This window comes from Dermacentor andersoni, chromosome 1 (genome assembly GCF_023375885.2).
Source record: "Dermacentor andersoni chromosome 1, qqDerAnde1_hic_scaffold, whole genome shotgun sequence".
NCBI classification, from domain to species: Eukaryota; Metazoa; Arthropoda; class Arachnida; order Ixodida; family Ixodidae; genus Dermacentor; species Dermacentor andersoni.
Window position 1 is genome coordinate 385,583,139 of NC_092814.1, and position 19,981 is coordinate 385,603,119.

At 47.5% G+C, this 19,981-nt stretch overlaps 6 non-coding genes across 6 annotated transcripts; all 6 read left to right on the plus strand.

Moving 5' to 3' along the window:
* Positions 1-7,458: 7,458 nt before the first annotated feature.
* TRNAR-CCU (transfer RNA arginine (anticodon CCU)) lies at positions 7,459-7,531 on the plus strand. The gene has a single exon. It is a non-coding gene; the product is annotated as a tRNA-Arg (tRNA).
* Positions 7,532-11,915: 4,384 nt separating this feature from the next.
* On the plus strand, positions 11,916-11,988 carry TRNAR-CCU (transfer RNA arginine (anticodon CCU)). The gene has a single exon. It is a non-coding gene; the product is annotated as a tRNA-Arg (tRNA).
* Positions 11,989-12,141: 153 nt separating this feature from the next.
* On the plus strand, positions 12,142-12,214 carry TRNAR-CCU (transfer RNA arginine (anticodon CCU)). The gene has a single exon. It is a non-coding gene; the product is annotated as a tRNA-Arg (tRNA).
* Positions 12,215-12,365: 151 nt separating this feature from the next.
* TRNAR-CCU (transfer RNA arginine (anticodon CCU)) lies at positions 12,366-12,438 on the plus strand. The gene has a single exon. It is a non-coding gene; the product is annotated as a tRNA-Arg (tRNA).
* A 154-nt stretch (positions 12,439-12,592) lies between these two features.
* Positions 12,593-12,665, plus strand: TRNAR-CCU (transfer RNA arginine (anticodon CCU)). The gene has a single exon. It is a non-coding gene; the product is annotated as a tRNA-Arg (tRNA).
* Positions 12,666-18,480: 5,815 nt separating this feature from the next.
* Positions 18,481-18,553, plus strand: TRNAR-CCU (transfer RNA arginine (anticodon CCU)). Its single transcript has one exon. It is a non-coding gene; the product is annotated as a tRNA-Arg (tRNA).
* Positions 18,554-19,981: the final 1,428 nt, after the last annotated feature.

Consider the following 19,981-nt stretch of genomic DNA (forward strand, 5'->3'; position numbering starts at 1 on the left):
AGATCCTTTTATAAAAGATTTTCTGTCACCTATGCCCAAACTGGATGAGGACGTTAATATTGGTCTTGAAAGGCCAATAGCAATAGAAGAAATTCAGAAAGCGATTGATGACCTCAGTAACGGCAAGGCACCTGGACCAGATGGCATCGGGACTGCCTTTTATAAGTTTTTCAAAACAGAAATTTCAGAAATGCTTCACCGTACCATAACGGAGGCATACGACGTCAAACAAATGCCCATGTCTTTGAGGAAATACCGTATTATACTTATACCGAAAACTGAAGACCCTGAAAGATTGCAGTCGGTAGAAAATTATAGGCGAATAAATCTAACAAATGTTGATTACGAAGTGTATATGAAGGTTATTGCAAAAACACTTCAAACGGTAATTACCGATATTGTTGGTGCACACCAAACATGTGGAATAAGAGGAAGAAGTATCTTTAGCAATATTCATACGGCAAGAACAATTTTAGAGTGCTGTGATGCGTCATGTGGCCGTATAGCCATGATTCAGTTAGATTTGGAAAAAGCATTTGACAGGGTGTGTCATAACATACTTTTTGCATTGCTGGATTACGTAAATGTAGGAGCGGTAATAAGAGATGGTGTGAAAATGGTATACAATCGTTGCGAGGCTAAAATAGTAATTAACAGGAAACTCAGCGAAGATATAGCCGTGCGTTCTAGTGTCCGTCAAGGATGTCCCGCATCAGCCTTATTGTTTGCTATTTACTTCGAGCCCTTTTGTTTAAGAGTGTTGAGCAATGAAAGAATAACGGGTTATCAGTTTTTATCGCATGAAATAAAGGTTTTGGCCTATGCAGAGGACATCGCGATTTTTTGTGAAAATGAAGAGAGCATACAAGAGGCAGTCAGTGACGCAAGAGCTTTCTGTAGACTCACTGGAAGTGCCATTAGTTGGAAAAAGTGTCTAGGGTTTTGGCATGGGGAGTGGGATTCTAGGCCAGAACTGCCTGAGGGGATCAATTTTACCACTTCTCCGTCCAGGTATGTTGGCGTACCTTTAGGATGTTATCAGGAAAATACCGAATAGTGGATTGATCAAGTGGAACACGTTAGGACAGAGACAACAAAGTGGGGCGGATGCGACCTGTCGATATTTGCGCGCGCAACAGTTTTCAATGTGTTTCTCGTGGCGAAAATTTATTATATGCTACAGGTGCTATGCATGTCGCGAACGTGTGTGCAAAGGATCCATAGAATTTTTGCTATCTGTCTCTGGAGATCGACTTGAGAGAGGACCGGCTCAATAAATCTCTCATTCTGTCAAGAAAGGCGGGTTTAGCCTGTCGCACTTGTTCCTTAAGCAACTTGTTTCGCGATATTTTTTCTTGCGTGATCAAAGTGATGGCTTTCTACGTACGGTCATGCAAGTGCGCCTGCGTGATGCGCTACCACAGTACATTGTATCCTCTTTTTGTGCACCGCATGTAGCGGCAAAAGGACTTTTGAAAGAAGCTGTTTATGCTGCTCGTTTTCTTGAAGTGCATTTTTTTAGGGATTATTTCTCATCAGTAAGCAAAAAAACAATTGTATAAGTATTTAGTTGATGTGCTATGCCCTGTACCTTTATATCGTGCAAAGTATGCATTAGGACCCGAACGGGATGTACTGAAACGTGCTAAAAAATGCCTATTAGAGCGTCAACTAAAACATTTTTCTTCTTACTGCACAGTGGCACGCTCCCTGTTAAACCATGGTTAAAAGAAAAAGGTATCTATCTGCCTTGGGGTGTAAATTGTACGATATGTAACAAGCCAGAAACAATTGAACATATTTTCTTAGATTGCTCGGATTCAATTTTCTTGTGGGACGTCCTACAGAGGATGCTGAAAAAGGATTTTCCGCTAACGCCATTCGAAATTCGGTTCTTCCCATTTGCGCAAACAGGGGACGTGCCATATGATGTTATGATGTTGGTTACAATGCACAGTGTCTGGAAAACAAGATTGGATTTCAGACACGAGCATGTGGATCCCAAACCAGCCAAGATATATTTTGCTGAAAATATTTCATATGTTAGAGACGTGTTAAAGGCTCTTAACGAGCAACCTGAATGGTTGCGCATAATCGAAACGTTATTGGAGCTTAAACCTTACTAACCAAGCTACACGGGACGAGCTGAAAGTCCCGTTTTCAGTATGTATCGATATGTGTCCAGTTATGTTGAATTCAGAGTTTCAAATTCTTGTATGACGTATAATTGACGAAATGCGTAAATAAAGAAAAAAAAAACCCTTGTGGCCTAACGGATAAGGCATCGGTCTCCTAAACCGGGGATTGCGGGTTCGAGTGGCGCCGAGGGTAGGCGTTTCCTTTTTGAAACACTTTCCTTGCAAATGTTCCTCTGTACAGAGTTAAATGTCGCCACTGCTCTGCATCTGTGTTCCTTTTCTGGCAACTCGGAATTTGCAGCCAACCACGCAGTTGTAAGTAAAGTATGCCTACCGAAAAGGTGTAGCCCTCGTGGCCTAGATTCCACTTTCGGCCACTGTGGTGTACGGACGTGGCTGTCATGAGCTCCATCGGAGCGGCATCAGCGGCCCAGCAGGGCCGCGACTCTAGGTTTTTTTGTCAACAAGGATCCTGATTATCAGGTGCTACTGCCTCAACTACCAACAGGGCGACTTGTTACGAATACTTTATTTTTGCATGCTGATATGCGTGCAAGGCCATACCGGGCGGAAAACTTCCGTGACATGCTGTCGAGCATGAAGTTGCTGTCTGACGTTGTCGCCCTAGGGGCGTATCGAATGAGTCATGTGTGGGCCGTGACGTTCAAAAGTAGTGATGGAGTGAAAGAACTGCTGCGGGCGAAGGACTTGAAGGTGAAGGATAGACCATGCATCGTCGTCGACCCTGGAAATCAAGCAATGCACCTCAAGCTACACTGGATGTTACACAACGTGCAGGACGAGGACATTCGTGAAGCCCTGGCGCCTTACGGCTGAGTCACGGATGTGGCATGAAAGCGGTGGCGGGTGCATGACCTTCAGGACAAAGGTTCTTCAACACGCCTAGTCACCCTGATGCCGAGGAAGGGCTTGGGGGCGGACGACGTGCCTCATCTGTTACAGATAGCCGGTGAGGAAGCTCTCGTGGTGATTCCTGGAAGAGCACCGCTCTGCCTTCGTTGCCGCAACACAGGGCACATCCGGCGCGACTGCCGCGTCCCGCGCTGCGCACGTTGTCGTCGTCATGGCCATGACGAGTAGCAGTGCGTGAGGACATACGCCAACGTGACGGGGCCGACGGCTGCGGATGAAAACGCTGAACTTCTTATGGACGAAGTGGATGCCGAGGAAGCCTCTGCCGGGAGCGCCAACGAGGCGAAGGTCACAGCGACACAACCACAGAAACTGCAGGGGCAAACGACTGCCGGAGCGGTGGGTGTGACAGGAACGCCTACGCGACCTGTGAGCAAGGGCTCGGCCGTCGACGTTCATAAGCAAGACATCGCGGCCAAAGAAACGCCTGCCGTCTCGACAATGACGTAAGCTGACAACGAAGCGTTGGACGTTACCAATGCTATTGTGGCGGTCGGGAAGCGAACACACGAAGAATCAACAAGCGACGGCGGGAAAACTGGCAAACCGAACAGCGAGGAACCGCCGCCAAAGTCGGTGGTAACGCGCCGGCCGTCATTACGGCCGACGCCAAATATCCCACCGGACAAAAGACCGGCGGCGCCGACACCAAAGTAGCCGTAGGGACTTGTGCCTGCAAAGGCACTCAGACGCGAGCTTGCGAGAGGCCAACGCTACCGAAGGGTCGGGGAGGTCAGCTGCTGCTCAAGCAAGGTATTTTGTGGACTGCACTTCCATGTGTCGCGAAACAGCTGCTCTGTCCGTTAGCACTTGTAGACGTAAATATAAGTATACCTAGAAGTGCTACGTGTGATTATATACGTCTTTCTTTTATGCCTACCTTTCCCGCTTATTAAGAATGGATTTGAAGAGGGGAATACGAGTTGGTGCTATTAATGTACGCGGCCTCGCTTCAAGACGGAGGCAGTACGAGCTCAGCCGACTATGCGCTGAAAATGAACTCGATATTATAGCTATACAAGAGACGAAAGTTGAAAGCGAGGAGCAAACAAACAAAATGGTAACACCTTTCAGAACACATTATAACATATGCACATGTCACGCTGCCGGCACATTTGGTGGATGCGCTGTCTTGGTTCGAAGGGGTATTGGTATAAATGAAGATATGGTTACTGTGAGCGAAAGTGGGCGTTTTATTGTTCTTGATTTTTCTTTTAATGGATCACAATGGAGGATTATATGTGTTTATGCGCCAAATAATATCAATGAAAGATGTCGTTTTTTCTCGAATCTAGAAGAGTACCTTCGTTGTGACAAGTACATCATCTTTCTTGGTGACTTTAATTGTGTGTGTCATGCAGAAGATCGTGCTAAACGTAAATTCCCGCAGGACAAGAGTGCAGTGATATTGAACACCTTAGTAAATGACTACAACCTAGAAGACGTTGGTCGCCTTTTGGCCAGTACTTTGCAGCCACAATTTACGCACTATCAACGAGATAGCCAAGCACGACTTGACAGAGCTTACATCTCGTTAGATCTTGTGCCTCTATGCGATAACTATGTCGTGAAGCCAATGTCCTTTAGCGATCACAGTATAGTGTGGTTTGCACTCGGTTCCAAGCCAAAAAAGCCGCGGTTCGATTGGGCACTTTGGAAATTTAACGAAAAACACCCAAGTGATGACAAATTTATAAACGATGTAAAGCACGAAATTAAAAACATGTTGAGCAATGAGAGTGTACCTTGGGTAGGAGTATGGGAAGACTTTAAGGTTCGCGTGAAAATGGTTGCAATGGAAGTAGGAACAGTTAGAAGACACAATGAAAAAATTAAAGAAAATGAGCTCCAGAAGGAACTAAATTTTCTCATTTTTATGGAGAGTGCGGAACCTGGAAAATTTAGTGATGAAATCAGAACAGTTAATAGCGCGATGGAAGCTATTGACACGGAAAAATATAGAGCAGCAGTTATTCGGGCACGGACGGAAAGACTGTGGGTTGATGGAACGCCGAACAAACGCGTCATTGCCGATGAAAAGAGGTACGCAAGGAAAAATGAAATAAGACAGATTAATTATCGGGATGAGGTTACTTCCGACTCGAATATGATTGAACAAGCCTTTGCCGAACACTACCGCAAGTTGTGCGGCGTCCCAATCCACGTGGGAGCTGAATTTGAAGCAAGTTTCGTGAATTTTATGCCGCGCGTTGATGACGACGTAAAAGCCAGTCTCGAGGAACCGATAAGCGTCCGAGAAATAGAACACGCGATCGAAGAACTTCCTGCAGGCAAATCACCGGGTCCCGATGGCTTAGGAGCCGCCTTTTATAAGGTATTTGCACCTGGGCTTGCTCAAGTGTTGGAGCATGTATACTCTGAGGCACATAAATAAACGACTGCCACCTTCTTTCAGAAGTGCACACATGGTTTTAATACCGAAAACAGATGACCACAAGGCGCTTTTATCGGTTAGGGCATACAGGCCAATTAGCCTTACAAATACCGATTATAAGATAGTCATGAAGGTATTGGCAAAGAGACTTCAAACAGTCATTACAAATCTTGTCGGTCCGTATCAAACTTGCGGCATAAAAGGCCGCACTATTACTACAAACAGCCACGTAGCGCGAAGCGTTCTAGAGTGTTGCGACGTTTTCGCTAGACGCGTTGCTTTGTTGCAACTCGACCTGGCGAAAGCCTTCGACCGTCTGTCCCACGATGCTCTTCTTGTTTTGGAATATGTTAACGTAGGGAAAGTAATCTTAGATGGCGTCAAAATGGCCTACGACCAATGCACGACACAGATTATAATTAATAAGTCCCTCAGCGAGAAGCTGTCGCTGAGATCTTCCCTTAGACAAGGGTGTCCACTAAGTCCATTGCTTTTTGCATTGTACCTCGAGCCTTTCTGTTTAGCAGTGATACGAAATAACAACGTCCGAGGATTTCGGCTACAGCTTTCTGAAGTCAAGGTACTGGCATACGCTGATGACATCGCAGTCTTCTGCGAGGATCGTGATAGCGTTCTTGAAGCTGCACGTCTTGTAAAGAAGTACTGTGAACAATCTGGATCCCAGATCAATTGGCAAAAGAGCATCGGTATATGGTACGGTCATTGGGACATTATACCAGCTCACTTTGCAAACATGCGGTGGTCAACAACGCCAACTAAATACTTGGGTGTGCCGCTCGAGCACTATAATGATACCGCACAGTACTGGTCCGATGAAGCTGATAGAATGAGTGAAAAATCAAAGGGTTGGCTTGGCCGAGATATGTCAATGTTTGGACGCGCTTCTGTGTGCAATCTCTTTTTAGTAGCGAAAGTGTGGTATATTATGCAAGTGTTATCAATGTGTCGTTCTAGTGTGCAAAAAATGCATCGTGTTTTTGCCGTATTCATATGGGCTTCTAGTTGGGAGAGGATAAGCAGAACCAATTTGTTTCGTTCAGCTCGAAGTGGTGGGCTAGGGCTGTCATTTGTTTATCAGACAAATTGTGTCGCGTTTTCTTTTTTTTTTCGGGATCAGAGAAATGATTTTCTACGCACAGTAATTCAAGTCCGTTTGGGAAAAGCACTGCCGCAATATGTTGTAACGACCAGTGATGTGAAGGGAGGAAGCATTAGGGGATATCTGCGCGAAGTGGTTAATTCACTTCGTATTTTGCGTGTGCAGTTTTCCATGGAATATCTGTGCTCTGTGACAAGAAAAACACTGTATAAAGACTTAGTATACACAATGTTGCCAATACCATTGTACAGGTCTGTAAACTGGGGAGGCCAAGGAGACGATGTACTGAAACGGGTGAAAAAAATGGCAGTTAGACCCTCTCAAAAAACGTTTTTCTTTAAGCTACACACAAACACGCCACCCGTAAAAGCATGGTTAGACGAAAAAGGAATATATGTGCCATGGGCAGTAAACTGCTTACTTTGTAAAAAGCCAGAGACCATTGAACACGTTTTCATCGATTGCCGGGATCCAATATTTCATTGGGATGTTTTACAACGTACACTTAAAAAATAACTACCAATTACACCTCTTGGTATACGATATTTGCCAACCGATAACGAAGGAGGAGTTCCGTACAATATGTTTATGCTCCTTGGCCTCCACAGTCTGTGGAAAACGAGAATGGCAGTGCGACACTCGGATGTCGATACCCGTCCGGCGAGAATAAACTTCATCGAAAGTGTCGCGTATATTCGGGAAATATATCGTGCCCAGAGTAGCCTCCCGAGTGGGTTGCTATTCTTGATGAACTGATCAAGCTGAAGCGATTTTTATAGGTAATGTTAGCCAAAGCGTGGTTGACATGTTTTAGCATTTGAATGTGTTCTTGGTTTGTGCTGCCAACATGCAATAAAGAAAAAAAAAAAAAAGCCCTCGTGGCCTAACGGATAAGGCATCGGTCTCCTAAACCGGGGATTGCGGGTTCGAGTCCCGCCGAGGGTACGCGTTTCCTTTTTGCAACATTATCCTTGCAGATGTTCCTCTGTACAGAGTTAAATGTCGCCACTCCTCTGCATCTGTGTTCCTTTTGTGGCAACTCGGAATTTGCAGCCAACCACGCAGTTATAAGTAAAGTATGCCTACGAAAAAGGTGTAGCCCTCGTGGCCTAACGGATAAGGCATCGGTCTCCTAAACTGGGGTTTGTGGGTTAGAGTCCCGCCGAGGGTAGGCCTTTTGAAACACTTTCCTTGCAAATGTTCCCCTGTAAAGAGTTAAATGTCGAGACTCCTCCGCATCTGTTTTCCTTTTGTGGCAACTCGGAATTTGCTCCCAACCACGCAGTTGTAAGTAAAGTATGCCTACCAAAAAGGTGTAGCCCTCGTGGCCTGGATTCTACTTCCGGCTACCGTTCGGTACGGACGTCGAATGTCGCGCTCCGTAGGGGCGGTGTTTGCGGCTATGCCAAGCCGCGGAAACAGGATGCCTGTGTCCTTTGAACCGGAATACCATGTTGTTTTGCCGCCACTGCCTACAGGTTCGTGCGTTTTAAACACTTTTTCTTGACGGCGACGTGAAAGCGAGACCATTTCGTGTCGAAGATTTTCGCGACACGCTGGCTCATCTGAAATTGCTCCCCGAGGTGGTCGCCTTGGGGGCATTCTAAATGAACCACGTCTGGGCGGTGACGTTCGAGAGTGCAGAGGCGACAAAGAAGATGCTGAAGTATATGGAAGTTCAAGTCAAGGAACGACAATGTTTGGTTGTGGATCCACACAACCGGGATGTCCGGGTTAAACTCCACTGGTTGCTGCACAATGTGCACGACGAAGACGTAGACGCGGCGTATGCTCCGTACAGGAAAGTATCTGTCGTCCAGAAAGAGCAATGGCGTGTACCAGGCATCACGGCCAAGGGGTCGTCTATGCGTACGGTGACCCTCAAGCTGAAGCCAGGCGTGACACTTGACGATCTACCGCATCAGCTACGAGTAGCAGGCATAATGGCGCTAGTGGTCGTGCCAGGTCGTGCTCGACTGTGTCTTCGGTGGAACCGTACGGGGCACATCAGGCGCGAGTGCCGCGTGCCACGTTGCTCCGTGTGTCGACGCTTCGGCCACGAAGAAAGTCAGTGCGTGCGCACGTATGCAAACGTTGCGGGGCTAGCGAGAAGTGAGGAAGTCGTCAATGAGCACCTCATGGACGAAGTCGACGCAGAGGAAAGTGCCAGCGCGTTGAGACTGTCTCTGTCGCCACTTTCAAAGAAAGACCCAGCCACAAATTCTATGAAACGAGATGTAGAGCAGGTTGCGAGTGAAGCCATACCGACATGTGGCAAGCCTACATCAGCTAAGGACGCTGAAACAAGTAATGACGCAAGTACAAGCAAGAAACCCTCCGTAGCAACGAGTGAGGACGATTCAAGCGTAATGGACACTACGGAAACCAGCAAAGCAGCGGCAGCGGCCAAAAGAACGCACGAAGAAAGTGCCGGCGAAGAGCAGAAGGCGAGCACTCAAAGTGCGAACGAACCACCTGTGAAGACAGCAACTGGCCGGAGGCCAAGATTTAGACCAACGCCAACCATACCACCGGACAGAAAGGCGGCGGCGACACAGCGGACTTAACAGGTCGTACGTTCGCGTGTTTTTGCCCGTTGCGGGGGGGGGGGGGGGGGGAGGGTAGGGGGTGGTGGAAAATGCTGCTACTTCTGAGCTGCCGATGGAAGACCAGTCAACAGTGCAGGCTGAACGCAGACTCACCACAGTAATGTGAGTGACCCTTCGTCACTGACGAGAGCTGTAAATTTATTGGGATCTATCGGCCTTGATCTCTTTCCCGTAGAAATGGCGATACGTATTGAAACACCCTTACGCGTAGGCACGATTAACGTGCGGGGACTTACGGCAAAGAAGAAGCAGTACCAGCGTAATCGCCTGTTCATCGAAAATAATCTGGATATTATTGCTGTACAAGAGACAAAAATTGAAACTGAGGAAGGGACCGAACGCCTAGTCCAAACGTTCATGTCTAGATATTATGTGTGCGTTTCTCATGCTGTTGGTAGAGCAGGGGGCTGTGTGCTCTTTCTTCGCAATAATATTGGTATAAATGTGGAAAATGTATTTAGTGATGGTACCGGGCGTATTATAATGTGCGATTTTATGTTTTGCAATCTGAAATTCCGTGTTATCTTTGTTTACGAGCCGAATAGAACAGCCGAGCGCAGGGCGTTTTTTGAAAGCGTGGAATGTCACTTGAAATGTGAGATAACTATGGTCATGATGGGAGACTTCAACTGTGTCTGCAAAGTGGAAGACAGAGCCCGTAATCTTTCTGGTCTTGAAGGCAGTGCGCTTCTCCTGGCAACACTCGTTGAAGGACATAATTTGGAGGATATAGGCGACGTTTTGGCCAATAATGATACACATCGGTTCACTCATTTTCAAGGGGACAGCCATGCCAGAGTGGATCGTGTCTATGTTTCTGGGGAAGCGTTGCCATTGTGCAGTGATTATGAAGTCAAACATGTTTATTTTAGCGACCACAGTTTGGTCTGTTTTTCGCTTGGTCCAAAGAAGCCACCAAGCTTCAACTGGGGTCTTTGGAAATTCAATAAAAATTGCTGCAGGACGAAATATTTATTGAAAAAATTCAAGATAGCATTCAAGAGCTGTTATCGGGTGATCACAGTGACGTACTGCACGGAAAGGTGGGAGTGTTTTAAGCAAGCAACAAAGTTAATAGCCATTGAAAGGTCCAGCGTTTTTCACCACCAAGAAAAAAGAAAAGAAATAGAATTACAAAGTGAGCTCAACTTTTATTTAAGTATGGAAAGCACCTGTCCTGGATGTTTCGCTAAAGAAATAAAGCGAACGAAAGCACAGTTGGAACTTGTCGATAAGGAAAAATATCGGGGCGCAATTATTCGCGCACGCGCAGAACATCGATGGTGCGGAGAACAACCTACAAAGCGCTCGTTTTCGGATGAAAAAAGTTATGCCACCCGAAAGGAGATAAATGCGATAACATACCGAAATGAAATAGTACGTGATAAGAAAACCATCCAACTTGCCTTTGTAGAATATTACAGCGAACTCTTAGGACATGAAACGCAATGCGAACAGGGTTTCGAAAATGAATTCTTACACCTTTTGCCAAGTCTAGATGATGAACAGCGATATAGATTAGAAATGCCAATAAGCATCAAGGAAATAGAGCAGGCTATATATGACCTGAGCCCTGGGAAAACGCCAGGACCTGATGGACTGAGTGGATCATTCTATAAAGCTTTCAAAACAGATATAGCTGCAGCTCTTTATAACGTTATCACAGAAGCCTATGAAAATCGGGTACTGCCACCGTCGTTTCGCGAGAGTCATATTGTCCTGATACCCAAAACTATCGATCCTTCATCACTCCTATTCGTGCGAGCCTACCGACCAATCAGCTTAACAAACTCAGACTATAAGATATACACTGAAGTTTTGGGCAGAAGGCTACAGAGTATAATAACACGATTGATAGGCCCACATCAAACATGTGGCATTAAGGGGAGGTCAGTAACTACAAACGTACACGTAGCAAGAACAGTACTTGAGCATTGTGATGACTTTTATGGTAGGGTGGCCATGTTACAATTGGACCTAGAAAAAGCGTTTGATAGAGTGACACACACAATTCTGTTCAATGTTTTGGAGCACGTGAATGTGGGAACAATCTTAACAGAAGGGATCAGAATGTGCTATGCGGACGTTTCTACAAAGGTAATCGTTGATAGAACACTCTCTCCCAGCATTGCCGTCAGGTCTTCCGTAAGACAGGGATGTGGTTTATCGCCTCTACTGTTTGCCCTATATCTCGAGCCACTGTGTCTACAGATAATAAAAAAAAGCCATGTCCGGGTTTTTAGGGTGGGTTACAGTGAGGTAAAATTGCTAGCATACGCGGATGACGTCGCTGTCTTTTGTGATGACAAGCAAAGTGTAAGCAATGCTGTTAATGTTGTGACAAAGTATTGTAAAATGACAGGGAGTGTAATTAATCGGGGCAAGTCGATTGGGATATGGTATGGACAATGGGAGGACACACCTTCACTTTTTGCAAAAATGCAGTGGACGAATATGCCTACCAAGTACCTTGGGGTACCTCTGCAAGATCACCAGGACACCAAATATTACTGGCAAGGAGAGGTCGAAGAAATTAAGGCGAAAATGGCAAGGCTGGGAAGGAGAGAACTATCAATGTTCACAAGAGCAACAGTGTGTAATGTGTTTTTGGGCCAAAATTTGGTATGTTTTACAAGGATTGTGCGCATCAAGAGTCAGCATACAAAGAATACACCGGCAGTTTGCCATTTTCATTTGGGGTTCCTACCAAAAAAAGTGTAGCCCTCGTGGCCTAACGGAGAAGGCATCGGTCTCCTAAACCGGGGATTGCGGGCTCGACTCCCGCCGAGGGTAGGCGTTTCCTTTTTCAAACACTTTCCTTGCAAATGTTCCCCTGTAAAGAGGTAAATGTCGAGACTCCTCCGCATCTGTTTTCCTTTTGTGGGAACTCGGAATTTGCAGCCAACCACACAGTTGTAAGTAAAGTATGGCTACCAAAAAAGTGTAGCCCTCGTGGCCTAACGGATAAGGCATCGGTCTCCTAAACCGGGGATTGCGGGTTCGAGTCCCGCCGAGGGTACGCGTTTCCTTTTTAAAACTTTCCTTGCAAATGTTCCCCTGTAAAGGGCTCAATATCGAGACTCCTCCGCATCTGTTTTCCTTTTGTGGGAACTCGGAATTTGCAGCCGACCACGCAGTTATAAGTAAAGTATGCCTACCAAAAAGGTGTAGCCCTCGTGGCCTAACGGATAGGGCATCGGTCTCCTAAACCGGGGATTGTGGGTTCGAGTCCCGCCGAGGGTAGGCGCTTCCTTTTTGAAACACTTTCCTTGCAAATGTTCCCCTGTAAAGAGTTAAATGTCGAGACTCCTCCACATCTGTTTTCCTTTTGTGGCAACTCGGAATTTGCACCCAACCACGCAGTTGTATGTAAAGTATGCCTACCAAAAAAAGTGTAGCCCTCGTGGCCTAACGGATAAGGCATCGGTCTCCTAAACCGGGGATTGCGGGTTCGAGTCCCGCCGAGGGTAGGCGCTTCCTTTTTGAAACACTTTCCTTGCAAATGTTCCCCTGTAAAGAGTTAAATGTCGAGACTCCTCCGCACCTGTTTTCCTTTTGTGGCAACTCGGAATTTGCAGCCAACCACGCAGTTGTAAGTAAAGTATGCCTACCAAAAAGGTGCAGCCCTCGTGGCCAAGGGGATTCGGCTTTCTGCCGCGCTAGCGAGCGGACGTGCCGATCATGAGTTCCGCAGGAGCGGCTTTAGCGGCCCAGCAGGGCCGCGGTACCAGGAATTTTGCTTCGGAAGACCCGGATTATCAAGTTTTGCTGCCTCAACTGCCGACAGGTCGGATTGTTTTAAATACAGTGTTTCTTCATGCTGATGTACGTGCCAGGCCGTATCGCGTGGAGCACTTCCGAGATGCGCTGGCTAGCTTAGGCCTACTTCCTGATGTCATCGCCCTAGGGGCGTATCAGATGAGCCACGTTTGGGCGGTGACTTTCAAGAGCGACGAAGGCGCGAAGAGGCTTTCAAGCGCCAAGAACCTCAAGGTAAATGAACATCGGTGCATTGTCATTGATCCAGCCAATGAGGCCGTGCGGCTTAAGCTGCATTGGATGCTACATAACGTGTCGGACGAGGATATACGGGCAGCCCTCTTACCGTACGGAAAGGTTACAGATGTTTTGTATGAAAAGTGGCGTGTTCACGGAGTTCAAGATAAAGCATCGTGACACCTGCAGTGTCCCTGGTTCTGAAGACGGGTATGACCGTAGAAGACCTGCCCCATGAACTTCGTGTTGCTGGTGAGCAGACCCTAGTTGTTATACCGGGCAGAGCACCCCTTTGCCTGAAGTGCCGAAACACGGGACATGTCCGACGGGACCGCCGCGTCCCGAGATGTGCCGTATGCCGTCGCTACGGTCACGAGGAGACGGAATGTGTTAAGACTTACGCATCCGTCACAGGACCTGCGCTTCGAGACGACGTGGCTGACCTGTTAATGGACGAGGCTGACGTTGATGAGGCTTCCCACGTGCTTGTTTCGCCGTCGGACACAGTTGCAACACCTTCTGTGACGGCTGCTAAATCCACGAAGGTGGCAAATATGCTACCTACCGACCCCAAAGATGCAGTGCAAAGGGCATCCGACGAAGGGGGCAAAGAAGAATCGGCCGCAAAATCCGCCGCTGCCGAGGTGGCCGCCACGGAGCACGGACCGGCAACACCCTTGATGGACGTCGAACAATCGAGTGCAAGCAATGCGGCTATGAAAAGAGCGGGAGACTCGACCGGCAACCTGGACGGCAACCTTGACAACGGGGCCAAAGACGAGCCGCCGCCAAAAGCGCAGGCGGGTCGTCGTGTACCCGTGCGCCTGAAACCAAACATCCCGCCGGACAGACGGCCTGCGGCAAAAGCGCCTAAGTAGCACCTGACGCCTACTGGGGCGCCCGGACTAACGTCATGAAGAGATGGCTGCCTTTTCGGAATCAGCCTTCGCGTACGCTCTAAAGGTACGCGTGTGGATCGAGCGGTTTTCAGTGGAAAAGTTATGCATGCTTTTCTTTCTACAGTGTGTCCGGATCGCTTGTTTTTCAGCGGCACCGTGCGATCGGCTCGCTTTGGCATATAAACGGCGGTGAAACTAGAGAGAGCATTGAGAGTTGCCACTTCAAATGTTCGAGGCCATGGAGCGTGCAGAAGGCAATATCAACTTAGCCACCTGTGTATCGAGCAGGAACTCGATGTAGTTACCTTACAAGAAACTAAGGTCCAAATCCAAGAGCACACCGATCGCATGGTGACGCCTTTCACGGCGAATTACAATGTGTGCATGTGCCATGCGAATGGCACATCAGGCGGATGTGCGTTGTTAATACGGAAGAGTGCTGGTATTATTGAAGAAAGTGTAACTGTTTGTGAAACTGGTCGCTTGCTTATTGTAGATTTTGCTTTTCCTCACGATTTGTGGCGGCTCGTATGCGTTTATGCCCCAAACAATGTGAATGATCGAACTTTGTTTTTTGAATGTATCGAGCAATATCTAAAGTGTGATCGCTTCGTCATATTTCTTGGTGATTTTAACTGTGTGTGTTCTCCGGAAGACCGACTAAAAAGGGAAAGGGTTCGCGATAAAAGTGCTCTCCTTTTGAGCAGACTAACTGAAGAACACAACTTCGAAGATGTTAGCCGAATCCTCACTGATGGTATGATTCCGCAGTACATGCACATTCAGCGAAATAGCCTAGCAAGGCTGGACAGAGTGACTGTTTCTGACGACTTGATCACCCTTTGTAACAGTTATAACGTCGCACCGCAATCGTTCACGGACGATAGCTTTCTAAGCTTCTCGATTGGGGAAAAAGTCAAAAGAACACGATTCAACTGGAACATGTGGAAATTCAACGAAAAGCTGCTTGTTGATGAACCATTTGTGCGCAGAGTTAAGGAAGAGATAACAGAGTTGATGACAAATGAGGATGAATATTTTATTGCAACATGGGAGGAATTTAAGATTCAAGTTAAGTTCATTGCAATAGAAAGAGGAAGCAGCCTTCAGCACGATAAATTACAGAAACAAAGAGAGCTGCAAAGACAGCTAGAATGTCTGTCAAGCGTACAAAATGCTGATCACGATCAATTAGCTGAAAACGTAAAGAAAGTAAGACATGAGCTTGAAGTTATCGATGCCGAGCGATGCAAAGCAGCAGTTATACACGCTAGAACCGAACGCCTATGGATGGGTGAGATGCGAAACAAACGGGCAATGAGCGATGAAAAGCGTCACGCGTCAAGAAATGAGATCCAACAGATACGTCTTCAAAGCGAGGTGACGTCAGACGCTTCGTCGATCGAGAAAGCTTTTGTGGAGCACTATCGCGAATTGTTCGGCAATGTGACGTTCTGGACTGGTCTTCGAGAGTGAATTCATGAGCGAAATGCCAAGGTTGGATGACGACGTTAGAGAAAGTCTTGAGAGACCAATAGCTGTGTCCGAGATCGAAAGGGCGATAGAAGAGCTGCCGTCAGGCAAATCGCCAGGGCCGGACGGCTTAGGCGCCGCTTTTTACAAGGCATTCAGTCAGGAGTTTGCGTGTATATTGCACCGACTACTCTCAGAGGCGTATGAATTTAAACAAGTACCACCCTCATTCCGGACTTCACACATAGTATTAATTCCGAAAGCAGATGACCGGGAAAAGCTCCTTTCACTAGGTTCATACAAACCGATAAGTCTGACCAACACAGATTACAAAATATTTATGAAAGTACTGGCTCGACGGTTTCAAAGCCTGATTCAGCAGCTTGTAGGGCCACGACAGACGTGTGGCAGTAAAGGCCGCACCATTTTCACGAACACCCACATTCCAAGGAATGTGCTCGAATGTTGTGATGCCATTGGGGGTCGGGTGGCAATGTTGCAGCTAGACCTTGCGAAGGCGTTCGACCGGGTGTCACATCAGGTGCTTTTCGCTATACTGCAGTACTGTAATGTTGGGAGCATCATTGTAGACGGCGTTAAAATGGCTTATGAAGACTGTTACACGCAGCTTATAGTTAATAAGTGCCTTAGTTCGCGGGTGCCAGTCCGCTCGTCTGTACGGCAAGGCTGTCCCTTGTGTCCTTTGCTTTTTGCCCTGTACCTCGAACCCTTTTGTATGGCAGTCATACGGGATGAAAACATTCGTGGTTTTAGGCTGCACGCCGCAGAAGTTAAAATGCTAGCTTATGCAGATGACGTCGCCGTCTTTTGTGAAGACAGGCAAAGCGTGGTCGAGGCTGTCCGCCTTGCAAGATCCTTTTGTAGGTACACTGGTGCCCAGATAAACTTCGAACAAAGTGTTGGGATATGGCATGGAAGCTGGGACGCGACACCCACAAAATTCGCCGGTATGCAGTGGACTACAGTGCCTTCACTGTATCTAGGAGTGCCCCTTGAGCACTGTCGGGACTCGACGCAGTTGTGGACCGGACAAATAGAATCAATGAAAGAAAAGATAAAAGGATGGCAGGGCCGGGGATTGTCAGTATTTGCACGTGCTTCAGCTTGCAATGTTTTTTTGATTGCCAATGTTTGGTACGTACTGCAAGTAATGTTCATGTCCCGTGTAAACGTTCAAAAAATACATCGAGTGTTTGCTATCTTCATCTGGAACTCCTCTTGGGAGCGATCCAGCCAAACAAATCTTTTTCGCACAGTTCGAAATGGGGGCCTTGGGCTCTCACACTTGTTCATTAGACAGATCGTATCGCGGTTCATCTTCCTGCGAGACGAAAGAAATGTTTTTCGCCGTACAGTCATTCAGGCAAAAATGGCAACAGAACTGCCTGAATTTGCTGTATAAAATTGTATATAAATTTTGATTGTATGTAAAATTTGACTGTATACATTGTATATAAATTGCTGTATAAAACACTAATACGTTCCAAGCTGGAATACGCATGCTCGATATGGGATCCAAGTCAGGACAAGCTTGTAACGGCACTAGAACTTTTTCAAAATAACTCCGTTAGGTTTATTTTGTGCAACTACAATAGAACTGCTAGTATTACTGCCATGAAGTATAATCTTGCTCTCCCATCCCTGTCTGCGCGCCGCCCAATTTCCAGACTAACTCTTTTTCATAAGTTGTACCATCAACCTGTTTTGCGCGACCAATTTATCTCTAGGCCTCATTACCGATCCCATCGCATCGATCACAGCCACAAAGTTGGTATTGACATTTGCAACACTAAGCATTTCTTTCACTCCTTTTTGCCCAGGACTAGTCGCGATTGGAATCACCTTCCTTCTGATGCTGTATCTATCATTGATAACCATCACTTCCGAAATCTTCTAGACAACTATGTATAAATAAGGTTTTTTTCATGTTATTGTGCTAATATTTTACGTACTTTTTCCAATGATATAGCTAACATTGTATAATGAGCGAATATTGTATTTTTCTTGTACGTTTTACTTGTATATTAACACCACTCCCCTCTGTAATGCCTTTGGCCCTGAGGGTATCATAAATAAATAAATAAAAATAAATAATAAATTTGTTGTGTTCACATCTAGTGTTATCAGTAGAAGAGCGACTGGTTACTATCGTGAAGTCGTTGCATCTTTTAGAATACTCTGCGCACGTTTTTCGCTGGAGTATTTGTGCTCAGTGAGAAGAAAGAAACTGTACGCAGATTTAGTTGACAGCATGCTACCTATCCCACTGTATAGGAGTGTTCACTGTGGAGGCCCAGGAAAAGATGTGCTGAAACGAGTCAAAAGGATGCCTGCAAGACCTGCTGCGAAAACTTTCTTTTTCCACCTACACACGAACACCCTCCCCGTTAAAGTATGGCTAGAACAGAAAGGAATATTCGTGCCCTGGACTACCAATTGCCTGCTGTGTAAAAAGCCTGAAACAATTGAACATGCCTTCATTGAGTGTTGGGACGCTGTCTTTCACTGGGACATCTTGTAGCCCACTCTTAAAAAAGAACTCCCCATAAACCCCTATGGAATTCGGTTCCTTCCAGTTGAAAGTGATGACGGGTCACCGTTCGACATGTTCATGTTGCTGGGCCTCCACAGTTTGTGGAAGACAAGAATGGCTGTACGTCATGCTGATGTGAATGTGTGCTCTGCGCGAGAGAACTTCATTGAAAGTACGTCACTATTACGAGAAGTGTATTGTGCACAAGGCGAAACCCCAGACTTGGTAAGCGTCCTTGATGAACTGGTGTGCCTCAAGAAATTTTAGCGACCATCCCACCTGATGTGATGTGGGTGCACTGTGTATATGAATTCGTTTTTTTTTTGTGTGGTAATGTCTAAGGAGGCAATAAAGAAAAAAAAAGCCCTCGTGGCATAACGGATAAGGCATCGGTCTCCTAAACCGGGGATTGCGGGTTCGAGTCCCGCCGAGGGTACGCGTTTCCTTTTTGAAACATTATCCTTGCAGATGTTCCTCTGTACAGAGTTAAATGTCGAGACTCCTCCGCATGTGTTTCCCTTTTGTGGCAACTCGGAATTTGCAGCCAACCACGCAGTTGTAAGTAAAGTATGCCTACCAAAAAGGTTTAGCCCTCGTGGTCTCATTCTGCTTCCGGCAGCCGAGCTGAGCGGTCGGCAGAGTCATGGGCTCCAGTGGAGCAGCGACAGCGGCCACTTTTGGCCGCGGAAACAGGCTAAGTGACCATAAGGAATATGCATTTATCTTGCCCCAACTGCCGAAAGGACAAGTGGTGATTAACACCATCTTTTAGCACGGTGATATTCGCGCCAGACCTTACAAGGTCGAAGATTTTAGACACGCCCTACTGCCGACGGGACTGTTGCCTGACGTGGTATGCATAGGGGCGTACCACATCAACCACGTCTGGGCAGTGACCCTCAGCGATGCGACTGCCACAATAAGGATGCTGGACCTTAAGGAACTACAAGTTAAGGGACGACGGTGCGTCATCGTTGACCCGCAGGACCAGCAGGTGAAGATTAGGCTTCAGTGGTTGCTGTATGGCGTTGCCGACGAGGACGTCCGGATGGCGTTCGCGGCTTTCGGCAAGGTGGAGGAGGTGAGTCGTGAGTGGTGGCGCGTGGAACGCATGGGGACCAAGACCTCAACGACCAGGACCGTCGTCCTCAAACTGAAGGGCAGCGTGAAGGTTGAGGACCTTCCTCATTAGATCCGCGTCGGCGGTGAGTTGGCCTTGGTCGTCGTTCCTGGTCGACCGATGCAGTGCCTACGCTGTCACGCCACGGGTCACGTCCGCCGAGAGTGCCGAGTCCCCCGCTGTTCCCGGTGCAGACGTTTCGGCCACGTCGATGCTGACTGCGTCAAGTCTTATGCCGTTGTGACAGGCCCACCAGCTATTGACGTGGCGGCAGAGCACGTGATGGACGTGGCCGAGGCGGAGGACGCGGCTAAAGGAACTGGTGACATGGTGTCGACAGCGACAACTAGAGGGATGACGACTTTGGAGGTAGACGTAAAGGCGGCTGAGGCTACCCAGAAACCGAGTAGGGAGGAACATGTCGCTACGACTGAGGGGCAGGCGACGGGAAGCGACAGTGAAGACGCACCTGACGACGCGACCGCAATGCAGCAGGACGAGGGCGTCACCGACGACGACCGTACTGGGGCTCTTGCTGCTTCCGTCAAGCGCACCCACGACCAGACGAAGGACCGCGAGGATCGGGCAACCAGCACCAGCGAGGGACCGCCGACGAAGACGCCTCGTGGGAGGCGGATGGGATTCAAGCCAAAGCCCAACATACCGCCTGAAAAGAAGCCTGTCGACAAAGCGCCCACGCCTAAGGACACCAACAAGCCGGGAGGTCCCGGAGGCGGCTAGCCG